Source organism: Canis aureus, chromosome 23 (assembly GCF_053574225.1).
Source record: "Canis aureus isolate CA01 chromosome 23, VMU_Caureus_v.1.0, whole genome shotgun sequence".
Taxonomy (NCBI): Eukaryota; Metazoa; Chordata; class Mammalia; order Carnivora; family Canidae; genus Canis; species Canis aureus.
The window spans coordinates 561,671-577,589 of record NC_135633.1 but is presented as its reverse complement, the minus strand read 5'-3'; positions in this window follow the sequence as shown (position 1 = coordinate 577,589).

Sequence of the window (15,919 nt, the reverse complement as noted above, 5' to 3'; positions counted from 1 at the left end):
GCCAGAGGCCCAGGCAGTCAGAGAGGAGGCGGAGGAGGCTCTCCTTTATAGCATTGCTCTGCTCTCGTTAGTGTTACAGACGGAACGGCACCTGACACGGGTCACGAAGGATGAAGAATCTGTGCACACTGTTCCCTCTCTTTAGTTTTGGCTCCAGGGTAGATATGAGGGAAAAAGGATCAATGGCACATTTAGGGAATTAAAGATAGAATAATGATCTGTCACTAAATTGGTTAGTGGGGTTGGGATTAGTGAGACTGTTGGGGCAAGAGCCCAAAGAGTTATAAGGTTGGTGATGTAGGTCATGAAATTTCAATCTACTCTTTGAAGAATTTCTTAAGATCCTATTTATTTATTCATGAGAGAGAGAGAGAGAGGCAGAGACTCAGGCAGAGGGAGAAGCAGGCTCCATGCAGGGAGCCCGATGTAAGACTCAATCCCAGGACCCGGGGTCATGCTCTGAGCTGAAGATAGATGATTAACCAACTGAGCCACCCAGGTGCCCGAGGAATGTTTTATTCATCTTTCTGACCCGCCATTCTCATCATAGCCAAAGTCAACACTTGGAAGAGATTCTGAGTTCACGAAATGAAAGACGCCAAAGAAAAATTTATAGTCATGCTTAAACCAACAAAGTAAAGGAGTAGATAAGCTGTCATACAGAATTTGATTCTGAAAAATTATCTCTTTTAATGTTCTTCTCCCGAATATATTGTGTTTAGACAGTTTTTAAAAAGATTTGATCACTCTATTCAAAACTTCTTCACTTTAAGCACTAGTTAAGCCCTGGAACATTTTAATACCCAACAAACTGACCAGGTATTAGGTATCCATGGTTTTGTGTAAATGGTGTATTTGGGATTTGCCTGAATATGACATTCCTTTTTTTTTTTTTTTAATTTTTATTTATTTATGATAGTCACACAGAGAGAGAGAGAGAGGCAGAGACACAGGCAGAGGGAGAAGCAGGCTCCATGCAACGGGAGCCCGACGTGGGATTCGATCCCGGGTCTCCAGGATCGCGCCCTGGGCCAAAGGCAGGCGCTAAACCGCTGCGCCACCCAGGGATCCCTGAATATGACATTCCTTAACCAAGACAATACTACAGGTCTCTGATTCAAGAGTTACTAATTGGAGACAGTTATTTTTTAAATAATTGATTTTCAAGATCTAAAAAACAAATTGAGACTCTTAAGGAAGAGCTTTCCATTACTGCCTTGTGGGGAGTCTAGTTATGACACTTTGGTTTCTCAAAATTTATGTATCTATTACAAACAGGAATAGCGAGAAACTAATTTTATACACCAATTAACTGGGTCTTTGAAATATTCCTCTACTAATCAAAAGTGAACAAAATCATATGCCCATATTTAGGTTAACTCAAAAATCAAAAAATGAGTTCTCATGCACAAAATTTGCTTCATTAAAATAAAAATGATCCTTAAAACTGAGAATGAAGGGGCCATTAACAATGACAATTGCCTTGTTCCAGACTAATCATTTTCATTTTAAGGTAATCTCCTGTGGCATTTTATTTTTTTCTTCTCTTTTTAATTTAAATTCAATTAATTAACATATAGAGTATTATTAGTTTCAGAGGTAGAACTCAGTGATTCATCAGTCTTATATAACACCCAGTGCTCATGCCATCACGTGCCCTCCTTCATGCCCGTCACCCAGGACCCATCCCCCACCCACCTCTCCTCTAGCAATCTTCAACTTGTTTCCTATGATTAAAAGTCTCTTATGGTTTGTCTCCATCTCTGATTTCATCTTGTTTTATTTTCCCTCCCTTCCCCTATTACCCTCTGTTTTGTTTCTTAAATTCCACATATGAGCGAGACTGTATGATAATTCTCTTTCTCTGACGGACTTCCTTCACTCAGCATCATACCCTCTAGTTCCACCCATGTTATTGCAAATGGCAAGATATCATTTTTTTTCATGACTAATACTTCATTGTATCCATAGACCACATCTTCTTTATCCATCATCTGTCGATGGACACCGAGGCTCCTTCCACAGTTTGGCTATTGTGGACATTGCTGCTAGAAACATCGGGTGCAGGTGTCCCGGCGTTTCATTGCATCTGAATCGTTGGGGTAAATCCCCAGCAGTGCAATTGCTGGGTCGTATTTTTAACTCTTTGAGGAACCTCCACACAGTTTTCCAGAGTGGCTGCACCAGGTCACATTCCCACCAACAGTGCAGGAGGGTTCCCCTTTCTCCGCATCCTCTCCAACATTTGTGGTTTCCTGCCTTGTTAATGTTCCCTATTCTCCCTGGTGTGAGGTGGGATCTCATTGTGGTTTTGATTTGTGTTTCCCTGATGGCAGGTGATGTGGATGTTTTCTCATATGCTTGTTGGCCACATGTAGGTCTTCTTTGGAGAACTGTCTGTTCATGTCTTCTGCCCATTTCTTGGTTGGATTATCTGTTCTTTGGGTGTTGAGTTTGATAAGGTCTTTATAGATCTTGGATCCTAACCCTTTATCTCATAGGTCATTTGCAAATATCTTCTCCCATTCTGTGGGCTCTCTTTTGCTTTTGTCGACTGTTTCCTTTGCTGTGCAGAAGCTTTTTAAAGATTTTATTTACTTGAGAATGAGAGAGAGAGAGAGAGTGAACAAGAGAGAGAGGAGCAGAGGGAGGGGCAGGGGGAGAAGCAGACTCCCCACTGAGCAGGGATCCTGATACAGGGGCTCAATCCTAGGACTCCAAGAGCCAAAGGCAGAAGCTTAACCGACTGAGCCACCCAGATGCTCCTGTGCAAAAGCTTTTTATCTTAAGTCCCAATTGTTTTTGTTTTGTTTTTTTTTTTGCCTTTGGAGATGTGTCTAGCAAGACGTCGCTGTGGCTGGGGTCACAGAGACTGCTGCCTGTGTTCTCCTCTAGGATTTTGATGGATTGCTCTCTCACATGTAGGCCTGTCACCCAGTTTGTCTATTTTGTGTCTGGTGTAAGAGAATGGTCCAGCGTCAGTCCTCTGCACGCGGCTGCCCAATTTTCCCAACACCATTTGTTGAGGGGATTGTCTTTTTTCCAGTGGATGGTCTTTCCTACTTTGTCAAAGATTAGTTGACCACATTGTTGAGGGCCCATTTCTGAGTTCCATTGATCTGTGTGTCTGTTTTTGTACCACATTTGATGATCACAGCTTTGTAATACAGCTTGAAGCCCAGAATTGTGATGCCGCCAGCTTTGGTTTTCTTTTTCAACATTTCCTCGGCTATTCGGGGTCTCTTCCGGGTCTCTTTCAGTTCCATAAAAATTTTAGGATTATTTGTTCCAGCTCTGGTGAAAAAAGTTGATAATATTTCGATAGAAATTGCATTGAATGTAGAGATAGATTGCTCTGGGTAGCATAGACATTTTAACAGTATTTGTTCTTCTAATTCATAAGCATGGAATGTTTTTTCATTTCTTTGTGTCTTCCTTAATTTCTTTCATGAATGTTCTATAGTTTTCTGAGTACGGGTCCTTTGCCTCTTTGGTTAGGCTTATTCCTGGGTATCTTACGGTTTAGGTTGCAACTGTACATAGGATCTCTTTCTTCTGTCTCATTGTTGCTGTATAGAAATTCAACCGAGTTCTGTGTATTGATTTTATATCCCCCTGGTGGAATTATAATCCCTAAAAAATACACCTCCACTTAAAGAATTCTATGAGGCGTTCTCATCTGTAACATATTTTTCTTTTGCCAAAACAGGCTTGCTAAACTCGGATGTGATTGTGGAGTCTGGGGAGGTTTATTTTAGTTCAACCTGATTGGGTCAAAGTCTATGACAGTTAAAGTACTTTGAGTTTCTAATTGTCTGCTTCCCAGTCCAGGGTGAGGTCGGTCCGGTTTTGCTTCCTCCTCTGCTGCTGGAGGGCGGCCTGCGGCGTGGGCTGTGAGCTGACCAACGTCACCATCACGGTGGAGAAGGAGGAGTGTCGCTTCTGCATAAGCGTCAATGCCACCTGGAGTGCCGGCTACTGCTACACCAAGTGAGGGTACAGAAGGTCTGTAGAAGGCAGGCTTCCTTAATTCCCAATTTATCAATATCAATATTCTCTCTCAATAATAGCCATGACTCCCTTAGCAAAATTGTCTGCATTGTGATTAAGGGTTAGTTACCATGATATCATTTCAATGTCTGGGTTTAGATTTAATTTGGATAAATTTGGGACAGCTCAGATTGATGTAAATGATGCTGCAGTAATGTACCGATTCTGCATTTTAAGAGAGTATTTTTCTGCCAGATTCACCTATGGAGAGATAAACACGCGCATGAATATATATCTATATTGAATCACAGAATATAATCAATGCTCTCCAAAAGCCAATTGCAATAATAAAAGGCAACCCCCGTAACAGGGATAGTTCTAACATGTCTTTAAAACCAAATAGAAATGCAAGCAGCCAATTAAAAAAAATTATTTTATTGGTCTACCTTTAATACAAATGCCAGGAAGCATCCTGAGAATGATCAATCCCTGTAGACTAGAACCAAAAGGAATCAGCAAATCTACTCCATTCTTAATAGTGTTGAGAAAATCAAGGCACAGGGGCATTCTCACGGCTTCTTCACAGAAGGCGGGGTACCAGGGACACTATTTCTTCTTTGTCATTTTTCTGCTGCATTTGGCTGTGTGGGAGTTCAATAAAGTGAAACTGAAGGTGGCTGCATTTTATTTTTTTATTTTTTTATTTTTTATATATTTATTTTTTACTGGTGTTCAATTTGCCAACATATAGCATATCACCCAGTGCTCAACCCATCAAGTGCCCCCCTCAGTGCCTGTCACCCAGTCACCCTCACCCCCCGCCCACCTCCCCTTCCACCACCCCTAGTTCATTTCCCAGAGTTAGGAGTCTCTCATGTGCTGTCTCCCTTTCTGATATTTCCCACTCATTTTCTCTCCTTTCCCTTTTATTCCCTTTCACTATTTTTTATATTCCCTGAATGAATGAGACCATATAATGTTTGTCCTTCTCCAATTGACTTACTTCACTCAGCATCATACCCTCCAGGTCCATCCACATCAAAGCAAATGGTGGGTATTTGTCGTTTCTGATGGCTGAGGAATATTCCATTGTATACAGAGACCACAGCTTCCTTATCTATCATATGTCGGTGGACACCGAGGCTCCTTAGGTGGCTGCATTTTAATGAATGTACTTTATTTGATATTAAATGAATTTGATCAATGAAACTTAGCTCACCGCACTTAGGTGGGATAGAGACCTGGTGGCCAGCCCGGGAAAGGACTTAACCAGCAGCTCCTTTTCTCCCTTAAAGCCAATTATTTTCTCATCGGGCAAACACAAGAGTGCAGTATATTTGGTTTGAAGGAAATGTACTGATATTGAAGCTGTGTCATACACATTTGGAATAAGAACAATATATAGAATTTAAAGCAATGGCAAGGAGGAACTTAAAAAGCAATGGATGGTCCAGAATCTAAGACGAGACTCCCCTCCCGTGTTAGGCAAAGTAGCAATAATTCAGCTTACGACTCTTACTCCTCTTCTAAGTATACATAAGAAAGAGTACTTGGAAATACTTTTCTGAGCAATTAAGCCCAGATGTTATATGGTTTTATCTGTCATTAACATAGCTTCAGATTATTAAGTACAAAAAAATCTTCCTATTTCCAAGGTTGTGTCTTCTCTCTTCCTTTATCTTTGCATGCTTTTATGCCATAGAGAGTCCGTTTTTAGAGCTTTGTAAATATTAAGCACGTGGATATGACCGCTGTGGGGAGGAAGGAGGCAGTCGTGTTTTCTACACATTTCCATGATCGTTCAGAAAAGTGGTGTACCATAAATTTCCTTATGAGGTCCACATTTCCTATGGACCTAGAAGGTCCTAGAAGCTGATCTTCAGAGAACAAATATTAGAGTAAGCAGTATTAAGTCCCTGTCTTTTTTTTAAAGATTTTATTTATTTATTCATGAGAGAGAGAGAGAGAGAGAGAGAGAGAGGCAGAGACACAGGCAGAGGGAGAAGCAGGCTCCATGCAGGGAGCCCGACCTGGGACTTGATCCCAGGTCTCCAGGATCACGCCCTGGGCTGAAGGCAGATGCTCAACCGCTGAACCACCCAGGTGCCCCCAATAGTTCATTTGAGCTTTTGTTTCCCTTGTCTCGGAGACTTGGCTAGTAAGGACTTGCTACATCCTATGTCAAAGAGGTTGCTGACAGGCCAGTAACTTATTTGCCAATTGACTTTTCAGAGAAACAGTTCTCTTAAAAAGAGTTAGGAGCCCAGAGAGAATAGCGGTATTTTCTAGGCCCTCCCTACATCTGCTTTTTCCCTTGACTAGCTGTTCTCCCAAATCTATGACTTCTTTCAAAAGTGTACACGCTGAAAGTGCTTCATGCCTTAAATTACTTTTAAAGATACCAACTCTTTTATGAACTGCATGTTATCTACGAAAGGTACAACTTCAGAATTTTCTACATTCTTGAGCTACTTACTCATAACACAAGCATGTATATTTTATAATACCAGTGGGCACAGTATTAGGAGTCACATGTGTCTGTAAATACTACCTGCACTCATTGCTCACTTGGAAATATCAATAAGAATTTTCCTGGAAAAAAAAAAAAGAATTTTCCTGGACTTTAGTGGTCTTTTCTCCCTAAAATATATCTACCAAAATCGCTTCAACAAAACCTTCTGTTATTGTAGGCAGTTGTCATTTTCTTAAAAAATCTCTATTGCACCTCCCCCCCCCCCCCCGGTCTACATTAAAACTGATTTATTCTCAGAAAGCCCTTAACATATCTTTATTTTTCTACAACTCAGACTCAGTAGAAGTCTTCCTTATAACCTTTGGGATCTAGTTAAATACTAGCACGCATAACCTGGAACAACATAACATTGTGTGTCAACTATACTTTAATAAAACAACAATAATTATAATAATAAATGTACTAGAGCTAATATATTTTCCAGTACATGGATCTCAAGAAATATTTTTCTCAGGAGATGCAGATAAAACGTTAACAGAACTCAACAGTTTTTCATGATAAAAATTCTCAAAAAAATAAATAAAATAAAATTTAAAAATTCTCAATTAATTGGATATAGAAGGAATTTACATTGACATAGTAAAAGTCACATATGACAAGCCCACAGTTTACATCATATTAATGGTAAAAAACTGAAAGCTCTTTTTCTAAGATCAGGAACCAGACAAGGATACGTACTTTTATCACCTCTCATTGAACATAGTCCTGGAAATCCTGGCCAGAATAATCAGGCAAGAAATAATTTTTGAAAAATCATCCAAATCAAATGCTTACTACTCTGGAATTTAAAAAAAAAATCCAAATCAGAATAAAAGAAATAAAATTTTCTCTCTTTGTACATGACATGATCTTTTATATAGAAAGTCCTAAAGACTTCACCCTAAAACTGTTAGAATAAACAAATTTAGTAAAATTTCGTGATATAAAATCAACATACAAAACTCAGCTGCATTTCTATATACTAAAACAAACTGTCTGAAAAAGAAACAAAGAAAATAATCTCATTCACAATAGCATCAAAAATGATAAAATACTTATGAACAAATTTAACCAACGAGGTAAAAGATCCGTACACTGAAAACAGTAAGACATTATGAAAGGAATCGAAGAAGACACGAAAAAAGGGAAAGATACCCTACGTTCATGAATCAGAAGAATCAATGTCAAAATGTCCATACTATCAATGTAATCCCTATCAAAATTCAGTGGTGTCTTAAAAAAAAAACAAGAGAAAAAAATTTGAAATTCATATAGAACCATGAAAGACCCTGAACAACCAAAGGGAACCTGAGAAAGAAAAACAAAGCTAGAGCATCACACTTCCTAATTTCAACTGTTTCACAAAACTATAGTGACTAAAACAGCATGATACTAGCATAAAAACAGACACAGAATCAAGAGCCCAGAAATAAACTTACATGTATACAGTCAAGGATGAGGGAGCTGCGAATACTCAAGGGGAAAAGTTAGTTTCTTCCATAAATAGTTTTGGAAAAAACTGGATATTCACATGCAGAAGAATGAGCCTGGACTTGTATTCTACACCACCCACCAGAACTGACTGACACAAAATGAACTAAAGACTTAAATGTAAGACCTAAAATCACAAAATTCCCAGAAGAAAACATACGGGGTCTGGTCCTTGACACTGGTCTTGTCATGATTTTTTTTTGTAATATAACACCTAAAGCACAAGCAACAAAATAGAAAATAAACAAGTGGGGGCTACAGGAAGCTAAAAAGCTTCTGCACAACAGAATAATGGTCAGTAGAATGCAGGAGTAACCTATAGAGTCAGAGAAGGGATCTGCAGACCACTTATCTGATAAGGGATCAACATCTAAATTTTACTCCTACAACTTGACGCAAAAACAAATAACAAATCCTCCTAAATTATCCAATAAAAAAATGAGCCAAGGACCTAAATAGACATTTTCCCAAACAAGACATACACATGTCCAGCTGGTACATAAAGAGATGAAAAGTCACCCACCGTCAGAGAAATGCAAGTCAAAACCACAATGACACATCCCCTCGCCTGTTAGAAAGGCTCTTATCAAACAGGTAAGAGATAGGCGCTGGCGAGAATGCACGGACTGTGGTGTCCTGCGGGTGGGAATGTAAACTGCGGCGGCCACAAGGAAAACAACATAAAGATCTCTTGAAAAATAAAACTGAACTACCATGTGATCCATCGATGTCACTTCTGGGCGTACATGGGAAGGAGAGAAGTCCACCGCCTCCAAGATGCGTTTATGCTCGTGATGCGAACGACGTTCACTGTAGCGCTACTCACAATAGCCAGGACGTGCGGACAACGGAAGCGTGTGTCAATGGATAAAGGGGTAAAGAAAATGTGATAGAGATAGAGATAGAGATAGTGATAGAGATAGAGATAGAGATAGAGATAGAGATAGAGAGATAGAGATAGGGATAGAGATAGAGATAGAAATAAAGATGATAGAGAGAGAGAGAGAGATAGAGCTAGATATAGGGATAGAGAGATAGACATAGAGATAGACAGATAGAAATAGACATAGAGAGATAGAGAGAGAGATAGAGATAGAGATAGAGAGATAGAGATAGAGATGATATAGAGAGATAGAGATAGACATAGAGAGAGATAGAGATAGAAATAGAGAAATAGAGATAGAGAGATAGAGAGATAGATATAGAGATAGAGATGGAGAGAGAGAGAGATAGACAGAGATAGAGAAACAGAGATAGAGAGAGAGATAGAGAGATAGAGCTAGATATAGGGATAGAGAGATAGACATAGAGATAGAGAGATAGAGATAGACATAGAAATAGAGATAGAAATAGAGAAATAGAGATAGAGAGAGATAGAGAGATAGATATAGAGATAGAGATGGAGAGAGAGAGAGATAGACAGAGATAGAGAAACAGAGATAGAGAGAGAGATAGAGAGATAGAGCTAGATATAGGGATAGAGAGATAGACATAGAGATAGAGAGATAGAGATAGACATAGAGGAGATAGAGATAGAGATAGAGAGATAGAGATAGAGATGATAGAGATAGAGAGATAGAGATAGACATAGAGAGAGAGATAGAGATAGAGAGATAGATATAGAGATAGAGATGGAGAGAGAGAGACAGACAGAGATAGAGAAACAGAGATAGAGAGAGAGAGATAGAAAGATAGAGCTAGATATAGGGATAGAGAGATAGACATAGAGATAGAGAGAGAGAGAGAGATAGAGATAATAGAGATAGAGAGATAGAGATAGAGAGAGATAGAGATAGAGATAGAGATGGAGATAGAGAGATGATAGAGATAGAGAGATAGAGATAGAGATAGAGAGATAGAGATAGAGAGATAGAGATAGTCATAGAGAGAGAGACAGAGATAGACAGAGATAGATAGAGAGATAGAGAGACATAGAGATAGAGAAATACAGATAGAGAGAGAGAGAGAGAGAGAGATACAATGGAATATTAGCCATTATAAAAAGAGAGGAAATCCTGCCATTTGTGACAATGTGGATCCTCCATGATCGACCAAGCCGAGTCAGACAGAGAAAGGCAAATGCTGCAGGATCTCACTCATATGTGGAATCTAAAAATAACAAATACAAGACAAAAATGAACTCACAGAAACAGATGCCGGGAGCCCAGGGCTCGCAGTCCCGGCCCGACAGGAGGTGCTCCGAGTGTCGACCAGGTGCTCCCCAGTGACGCGGGCGTGCCCGGGCACATGTGTCCATGCTCTGGGCGACAGCCACACACGCATGTGAACAGTAGCCGCACCTGCCGGGCCGCCTGCGGAGACTCCGCTCTGTCCCTTCATGGGAGCCGGCGGCCCGAACCCGCACCAGGCCTAAGAGCTTGGAGTCAGGGAGGGGGGCAGGCGGTGGCCGCGACCTTAACCCGCCCTCTGGGTGAACGCGGTGGCCCAGGCCTGTGCCGTGGTGGCCGCACGGAAGCCCCTGCATCGCTCGGCCCGGGACCATGAAGCACACTCGTGCCCAGCTGCTCAGACGTCGGATCCGGGAAAGAGGCTCTGATGGGAACGAAGGACTTGAGGTGCGCGTCCTGGGGCGGCTCCTCGGCCGGGCCACCAAGGAAACACGCGACATAAAACGGTGTTACCAGAACTAAAGGCTCCTGTAAACCCCTCTTCACCCGGGAGCCCACCCCCCAGAGACCCCGGCGTACCTCACGGCCCTTGGTGTGCCGGACACCGTTCCGAGCTCAGGGGAACCGACGGGAGAACCAGGTCTCAGCATCCAGGGACAGATGTCCACGGTCCCCACACCAGAGGCCCGTGAGCCACGCAGAGAAGATCTGCTCGCCTCCGCGACGCCCGCAGGACAGCCAGGAGCCAAGCTGCCCACGTCTGCACTACGGGAGCTGGTACGTCGGGTGATCTTTAAACGTTTTGCTTTTATACAGTATTAGAGGCAGGCGAGGAGCAGAGAAAAGGAAAATACGCTGTTTTCTTTCTCCAGCAGGCCGTGGGCTGTCGTGCTGCACGATGCAGTGCTCACGTGGGCGATCCTGCAGTGCCCGGGGGCCCACGGGGACTTGTCCGCGGCCACTCACCGCCCGGGGACAGGGCGCCGGACAAACATCGGACACCGGAACACGCGGCGTGGTGTCCGCGACGCTGGGGCCAAGCGCTGTGACAAGGGCTCTGCTGGGTTGATGGAGATGTCGTGGTCCCGGGTCCCGGACCCAAGGGCGCGCAGGGCTCCCCCCAACAGGACGGCTGCCTCCCGCCTGCCCGAGCCTGGGCAGCACTGTCACCCGGCCAGCAGACGCCGTGCCCGTGGCATCCAGGCTTTTCCAGCCGCGTCTCAGGGAATCGTGTCCCGTGGAATCCAGGTCCAGGCTGTGGGCAAGCGGAGGCCGAGGCTGAGAGTGGGCGAGGCCGCCTGGACGGAGGCCCCCACTCCCAGGCCGTGGGGTGGGCCCCGGCAGCGCCCCGCCGAGTGCACCTGCCTCCGCGCTGAGGACACGACCCTGCTGAGCTGCTCACATGGACGAGCACGTGCTGGGGGGCCCCAGAGGCACGTGGCTGGCATGGGGCGGACTCTGGGGAAGACCCGGTGCACCAACGGGCGGGAAGTCCCACGAGCAGGTTTGGAACGAGTGGGAAGAAGGGCGCAGCCCAGGGACACGGGGGCTCGGCGCTGGAGCGTCTGCCTGCGGCCCAGGGCGTGACCCGGGTCGGATCGAGCCCCGCATGGGCCGCGGGGAGCCTGCTCCTCCCCCCCCTCCTGCCCCTGCCTCGGTGCCCCCCTCGGTCCTCTCTGTCGCTCACCAAAAAATAAACACAACCCGTAAGAAGAACGAGCAGGACGTAGCAGAGAGACGGCTGCCAGGGCTCCAGAGAGAGCAGCGACCGCGGGGCCCGAGGCGTCATCAGCTGGTGGCTCGACGACAGTCACGGCCACCACCTGCTGTGTCCTGGGGGGAGCTGGGCCTGGAGGGCCTGCAGCCACCTACGAACTAGACTTACTCCCCCCCGGAGGACACAGGCATCTGTTTGCACGATTGTGGAGCTGCCCCAGCCTCACCCTTCCTGGGGGCCACCTGCAGAGCATATGTCCTCCCTGCTGTGGGAGGTCACCCACGGTCACCGGCCCCAACCCTGCAGTCACCCTCCCTGAGCACGCAGTCACCCGCCCTAGGCCCGAGGTCACCCGCCCCCACCCCTTGGTCACCTCCCCCACCTCAAGGTCACCCACCCCCACCCCACGGTCACCCTCCCTGACCCTGAGGTCACCCGCCCCCACCCCAAGGTCACCTTTCCCAACCCCGAGGTCACCCGCCCCAACCCCAAGGTCATCCCCCCACCCCGAGGTCACCCTCCCCAACCCCGCGGTCACCCTCCCTGACCCCGAGGTCACCCTCCTTGACCCCGAGGTCACCCTTCCCAACCCCGAGATCACCTGCCCCAACCCGAGGTCACCTGCCCCCACCCTGTGGTCACCCTCCCTGACCCCGAGGTCACTCTTCCCAACCCCGAGATCACCTGCCCCAACCCTGAGGTCACCTGCCCCCACCCTGCGGTCACCCTCCCTGACCCCGAGGTCACCCACCCCGACCCCATGGTCACCTGCCCCGACTGCGAGGTCACTCTCCCCGACCCCGAGGTCACCTCGCCCACCCTGAGGTCACCCACCCCGACCCCAAGGTCACCCTCCCTGACCCCGAGGTCACCCTCCCCGACCCCGAGATCACCTGCCCCGACCCTGAGGTCACCTGCCCTGAGCCCATGGTCACCCTCCCCCACCCCGAGGTCACCCGCCCCGAGAACGAGGACGGGGGCACCGCCGTGACTGGCCCGTGTCCCCAGGATGCTCGGCACACCTGGCGGCGGCAGCTCACCGGGGAGGAAGGTGCTGAGGCCCGGGATGCTTTGCTGCTAATCACTTCATCTTTGTCCCGGTTTCTCATCCGGTTCAGAACTCGGCCGCGGTGGGCGATTTGCTGGGGCAGCCTCAGGTGTCCCCAGGTCCTGGGGCGCCGCTCCCCGACCCCCCCCCCCGACCTTGCAAGCCCTGTTTCTCCCTCCTGCCCCCGTGGGACTGCACGTTCCCACCTCGAGGGAGCCAGCACTTGCTCCTTAGGATTTCAGTGTAGGGTGAAGCCACCAGGACCTGCGCCGAGGGGAAGGCAAGCCTCACTCCTCCGCCCTCCGTCCACGCAGACACTTGCCCTTCGCAGCCACTCGCGTTTACCGTGAATTCAAATTACTTACGATCACATTAGACTAAAGCTCTCGTTTCACCGTCCCGTGGCCGTGTTTCAAGGGTCCAGTGGCCACGCGCCCTGGGATTTAATAGGGCTTTCCCTTCTGTAAGAGAACACCCCCTCCTTCTGTGTCTTTTTCGTTGACCGCAAAGTGTTTTCCGGGCTGATTTCTTTACTGTGATTCCTGTAACCGGATGGTGGACACGGACCTTTTTCCAAACATTTTTCATTATAGTCAAGGATCTGCTAAATCCTCCTGGATCTTGACGCCTCCCAAGGGTCCTGAACTCTCGGGCTGCCTGCCAGCGCCCGGGCCGCGGTGGCCTCAGTGTTTCGGACAGGGAGTGCCGTCGGGGAGCCCGCGGGCTGACACCAGGTGGCCCTGCTGCTCCCCGCAGTGACCCGCGCCCTTGGGGGGCCCTTGGGTTCTGGGGGCGGCTCGTGGCCAGCTGGGCCGGGGCTCCCCGGGAGCCTGTGGGCGGCGATCAACGCCTCCCAGAGCTGCTGCTCCCTCTTCTCCACGCCCGGGAGTATTGGTCGTGTCCCCCGAGCCCGGTGGGTCCGGCCGCTCTGTGGCAGGTGTCAGGAGCCGCCGGCCCCGGCAGTTTCGTAGCCCCCTCCAAGCGGACCGACGTGAGCTTGGCGCGAGCGAGGCCAGTTCCCCTGGGGTTTCCAAGGGTGGCTCAGGGAGCTCTCAGCATGGAAAGCACCAGAAGCCCCTTGGCAGCCGTGGCAGGAGCGTGTGTTCACCCTGGAGGTGGCCCTCCCGCTGCCCCAGGCCAGCTGCTCGCCTTCCCCGACCCGGTCTCCCCGCCCAGGGGGGTTCCGAGCCCGGTTCCGAGCAAGTACCCCTGAGGGCCCCCTACCGAGCGAGCCTAAGGCGTGTAACGGGGGGGGGGGGTGTCCTCTACCATCCTGTGGGCTTTCAGTGGGGAGAGCGCGGCAAGGGGTGCACGACGCCCGCCGTCAGCTAAGCGTGACCTGAGTCAGCTGAGTAACGGGTCAGCGGTCCCCGGGGAGCCACATGGGCGGGACGTCACCCGGCAGGGAGAGGGGGGTTATGGTTCAGGAGGTTTGGGAAATGGGAAACGCTGCTCTGTAGAGTTAGGACGCGCGTTAGCGCACCTTGGGGCCTGTCCCTGTCTCGCAACACAGAAACCAGTTGACTTGAACTTAACCACACATTCTCCAAAATTCCGTGATGCGGACCCTCATCCCCGGGCGGCCCCTACGTGACACAGGCTGGGGCGAGGCTTCCTTCCCGCAGAGCAGGCTCTGGAAAGGCATCCGTTTGCGCAATGAGCCACTCGCGGGACCTTGGCTCCGAAACACCCGGCAAGCCTCGCCCTCACCTGTCCGGGGCTCGGATTATGGGGTTGTTGGACTTCCGGCGGAGCTGGACATCCTTCCCAATCAGCTGTGTCGTAGCCGGGTAGCTCAGTCTTTCACTCGCGCTTACCGGGACTCGGGGGTCTTATGACCAAGTACGATCCCAGCTCGTTTCCCGGAAAATGCATTAGCTCGATGCCGTCGTCTCTCTCTAAGCGTTTGGCGAAAGCATCCACGGGAACGGGCGCGAGGTTCGGGCAAGTTCGCTCCAAATCGCTCTCTGATGGCCCATCGGTGACCTCCAGCAAAGCTGAAAACAGCTGTCACTCGTGTGTGAGTGGAAGCAGACATTAGGGTGTTCTCCCAGGTACTTTGCTAGGGGCCTACGGAAGACGTCGCCTTGGTGGCATGAACACCGGGCGCACTACCATGACCGGGGGCTGGTGGGGCTTTAAGATGGATTTGGGGCCACGTCTGGGACCCTTGCGACACTAGCCACAGACGCGGAGGCGAGGAGTCGTAAATAGGCCACGTATGTCCAAGGCAGAGACCAGTTCCCTTCCTTCCACCTCCTCCAGGGGCAGGGGCGGAGGCGTGCTGGGGTCTCCTGGGTGTGCTCCCACCTGGCCGATCCTCCCCCGCAGCGGCCCCGCGACAGCCCGTCGATCAGTCGGGACGGAAATTCCTTAGGCGAAGCACAATCTAGGTTAACAAAGCAGAAACAACAGTTTTTGATCAATTTGCCTCAAAAACCAAACCGGTGCAATCAAAGCCGCCAGAACCTAGAACCAAAATAAGTCCTCAAAGCAGGAAATCTGGGTGTTTTGTTTGCATTTTCTTTTGCAAAGGGCGACGAGAGTCTGTCGACATCGTTCGTGGTTCTTCACGTCGAAGATGTCCCAGCGCGACGAGGTTGGAGCCGCCGCCGCGCTTCCTAAGCAACATCATCGTGTCGTAGCTGCTCCGCTGTAGGCGTATTTTAGAGAATACTGAGGAAATAAAGTGCCCCGCAGTACACGGGGAGGGGGGCGCAGCCTCCAGCCGCAGGGCCTCCCCGCTCCTGCCCCCGGAGCCGCTCTCATCTTTCTAAGCTCAGGTCACGCTTCTCAGGCCTCTGAGAGCCGCCGGCCCCGACGCCCCAGCACGGTCCCCGGATCTGTACTGACGTTCCTACCAACGTGCCCCCCGACGGACCGGAAAGCTCCTTACAAACAAGGCGACAACTTGCTGTGAGTGGAGGTCCTCGGTCCAGGCTGTGCCGCGTCTTTTAGACACGAGGCCGCCGCCGTGCACTGTGGGCCTCCCTTCTGGTTCTAATGTCGTCTGACCGTGCTGACGGGACAGA